At 68.5% G+C, this 3672-nt stretch overlaps 1 long non-coding RNA gene across 2 annotated transcripts; it reads left to right on the top strand.

Moving 5' to 3' along the window:
* Positions 1-617: 617 nt before the first annotated feature.
* Positions 618-1644, top strand: LOC131574538 (uncharacterized). 2 transcript variants are annotated; one of them, XR_009276534.1, is made up of 4 exons: positions 618-695; positions 864-897; positions 958-990; positions 1622-1644. It is a non-coding gene; the product is annotated as an uncharacterized LOC131574538 (long non-coding RNA). The 2 variants fall into 2 exon arrangements; XR_009276533.1 differs by lacking the exon at positions 1622-1644 and adding an exon at positions 1103-1119.
* Positions 1645-3672: the final 2028 nt, after the last annotated feature.

Genomic DNA, 3672 nt, shown 5'->3' with positions numbered 1-3672 from the left:
CCCCAGGTGTGTCCAGGTGTCCCCAGGTGTCCCCAGGTGTGTCCCCACCCCTCTCACCTGTCCCAGGTGTGTCCAGGTGTCCCCCCCGTGTCCCCTCACCTGTCCCAGGTGTGTCCCCGTGTCCCCAGGTATGTCCAGGTGTCCCCAGATGTGTCCAGCTGTGTCCCCAAGTGTGTCCCCTCACCTGTCCCAGGTGTCCCCAGGTGTCCCCAGGTGTCCCCAGGTGTGTCCAGCTGTGTCCCCACCCCTCTCACCTGTCCCAGGTGTGTCCAGGTGTCCCCAGGTGTCCCCAGCTGTCCCCAGGTGTCCCCTCACCTGTCCCAGGTGTGTCCCCAGGTGTCCCCAGGTGTGTCCCCAGGTGTCCCCAGGTGTCCCCAGGTGTCCCCAGGTGTCCCCAGGTGTCCCCTCACCTGTCCCAGGTGTGTCAGGATCCGTTCCAGCTGTGCCGAGGCCCCGCTCAGCTCCAGCCTCACCTGGGCCAGGTCCCTGCGAGCGGCGGCCACGCCCCCCGGGCTGGGGGGGGGAGGGGGACCCTGCGACCCCCAGAGGGACCTCAGCACCCAGGGGTGTCCCCAGGTGTCCCCAGGTGTCCCCAGGGGTGTCCTCAGGTGTGTCCCCAGGTGTCCCCAGGGGTGTCCTCAGGTGTGTCCCCAGGTGTCCCCAGGTGTCCCCAGGGGTGTTTTTGGTGTCCCCAGGTGTCCCCAGGTGTCCCCAGGGGTGTCCCCAGCTGTCCCCAGCTGTCCCCAGGTGTGTTTGGGTGTGTCCCCAGGTGTCCCCAGGGGTGTCCCCAGGTGTGTCCCGGTGTCCCCAGCTGTCCCCAGGTGTGTTTGGGGGTGTCCCCAGGTGTCCCCAGGTGTCCCCAGGTGTGTCCCCAGGGGTGTCCCCAGGTGTCCCCAGGTGTTCCCAGCTGTCCCCAGGTGTCCCCAGGTGTGTCCCGGTGTCCCCAGCTGTCCCCAGGTGTGTCTCAGGTGTCCCCAGCTGTCCCCAGGTGTCCTCAGGTGTCCCCAGGTGTGCTCAGGTGTGTCCAGGTGTGTCCCCAGCTGTCCCCAGGTGTGTCCCAGGTGTCCCCAGCTGTCCCCAGGTGTGTCTCAGGTGTTCCCAGGTGTCCCCAGGTGTCCCTCACTCACCTGTGGGGGGCTGTCCCCAGGTGTCCCCCCCTCAGGCGTCCCCGCAGAGCCGCAGCCTCAGCCCGGAGCTGGGCCAGGTGCTGGGACAGAGCCAGGGACAGGTGAGACACCTGGGACAGGGGAGATGGGGACAGGTGAGACAGGGGGGACACCTGGGACAGGTGAGACACCTGGACAGGTGAGATGGGGACAGGTGAGATGGGGACAGGTGAGATGGGGACAGGTGAGACAGGGCCAGGTGAGATGGGGACAGGTGAGACAGGGCCAGGTGAGATGGGGACAGGTGAGACAGGGGGGACACCTGGACAGGTGAGATGGGGACAGGTGAGACACCTGGGACAGGGGAGACAGGGGGGGACACCTGGACAGGTGAGACGGGTGTCCCCAGGTGTCCCCAGGTGTCTCCAGATGTTCTCCAGATGTTCCCCAGGTGTCCCCCAGGTGTGTCCAGGTGTGTTTGAGGGTCCCTCAGGTATCCCTCAGGTATCCCCCAGGTGTCCCCAGGTGTCCCCAGGTGTGTCCAGGTGTGTTTGAGGGTCCCTCAGGTATCCCCCAGGTGTCCCCAGCTGTCCCCAGGTGTGTCCCAGGTGTCCCCAAGTGTCCCCAGGTGTGTTTGGGGGTCCCCAGGTGTGTCACAGGTGTCCCCAGGTGTCCCCAGGTGTGTTTGGGGGTCTCACCTGTGGCCGGGCTCTGCTGGGCGTGGCCCGGGCCGGTGTCACCGGGGGTGTCCCCGGGGGGGTCCCTGGGGGGGGTCCCTGGGGGGGTCCCTGGGGGGGTCCTTGGGGGGGTCCCCGGGGGGGTCCCTGGGGGGGTCCCTGGGGGGGTCCCCGGGGTCTCCTGGGGGTCCCGGCGGGGGGGGCGGCGATGGGGGGGGGGATGGGGGGGGATCCCCCTGCCCCTCCCCCCACTCCGGCCACTCCTGGGGGGGCTCGGGCTGGGGGAGGGGGAGGGGTCAGTGGGGGATGGGGGCGGGGACAGCCCGGACCCCCCAAAACCCCCCCTGAAATCCCCCCAAATCCCCCCCGGGACCCCCCCAGACCCCAAAATCCCCCCAAATCCTCCCCAAATCCCCCCCTGGGACCCCCCAAATCCCCCCCCGGGACCCCCAGACCCCAAAATCCCCCCCAAATCCCCCCTGGGACCCCCAGACCCCAAAATCCCCCCCAAATCCCCCCCGGGACCCCCCCAGACCCCAAAATCCCCCCCAGATCCTCCCCAAATCCCCCCCTGGGACCCCCAGACCCCCCCAGACCCCCCCGGGACCCCCCCAAATCCCCCCCAGCCCCCCCAAATCCCCCCCAGATCCCCCCAAATCCCCCGGGACCCCCCAAATCCCCCCCAGCCCCCCCGTACCGGCTCCCGCGGCTCCCGCGGCCTCGCCCCCCCCTCCCGCCGGGACCCCCGAGCCTGGGGGGGGCAACGGGGGGGGGGTCAGGGGGGGGTCCTGCCCCATAGCGGAGCCCCCAGACCCACAGAGAGACCCCCAAGCCCAGAGACCCCCCCCCCCAATCCAGAGACCCCCCCCAATCCAGAGACCCCTCCCCAATCCAGAGACCCCCCCCAATCCAGAGACCCCCCCAATCCAGAGACCCCCCCCAATCCAGAGACCCCCCCCAATCCAGAGACCCCCCCCAATCCAGGCCCAACAGAACCCCCAGAACCCCCCCAGACCCAGAGACCCCCCCCCAATCTAGAGACACCCCCCCCCCAATTTAGGACCCCCCCCAATTCAGGATCCTCCAATCCAGGCCCCCCCAGCCCCCTCCCCAATTCAGCCCCCCCCCAATTCAGCCCCCCCTGACCCCAGCCCCCTCCCCAATTCAGCCCCCCCCCAATTCAGCCCCCCCTGACCCCCAGACCCCTCCCCAATTCAGCCCCCCCCCCCCCTCCCCCGGTACCTGTGGGGGTCTCCCCAGCCCCCCCCGGCCCCTCATCCCCCTCAGCCTCCGGCGCGTGCGCAGCAGCTCCGCCTCAGCCCCGCCCAGGAGCGCCCGCGCCAGCCCCGCCTCCACCTGCGGGACAGGTGAGAGAGAGAACGGGACAGGTGAGAGAGAGAGAGCGGGACAGGTGAGAGAGAGAGAGCGGGACAGGTGAGAGAGAGAGAGAGAGCGGGACAGGTGAGAGAGAGAACGGGGAGAGAACAACACAACAGCCCCAGGTGAGAACAACAGCCCCAGGTGAGAGAGAGAGAGAGAGAGAGAGAGCGGGACAGGTGAGAGAGAGAACGGGGAGAGAGAGCGGGACAGGTGAGAGAGAACGGGAGAGAACAACACAACACCCCCAGGTGAGAGAACAACACCCCCAGGTGAGAGAGAACGGGGAGAGAGAGCGGGACAGGTGAGAGAGAGAGGGGAGAGAACGGGGAGAGAACGGGAGAGAGCGGGACAGGTGAGAGAGAGAACGGGGAGAGAGAGAGCGGGACAGGTGAGAGAGAGAGAGCGGGACAGGTGAGAGAGAGAGAGCGGGACAGGTGAGAGAGAGGGGGAGAGAACGGGACAGGTGAGAGAGAGAACGGGACAGGTGAGAGAGAGAGAACGGGACAGGT

The sequence above is a fragment of the Poecile atricapillus genome, unplaced genomic scaffold (assembly GCF_030490865.1).
Source record: "Poecile atricapillus isolate bPoeAtr1 unplaced genomic scaffold, bPoeAtr1.hap1 scaffold_378, whole genome shotgun sequence".
NCBI classification, from domain to species: Eukaryota; Metazoa; Chordata; class Aves; order Passeriformes; family Paridae; genus Poecile; species Poecile atricapillus.
Note: the sequence above shows the minus strand (reverse complement) of the source record. Positions and strands in the feature narration are given on the sequence as shown.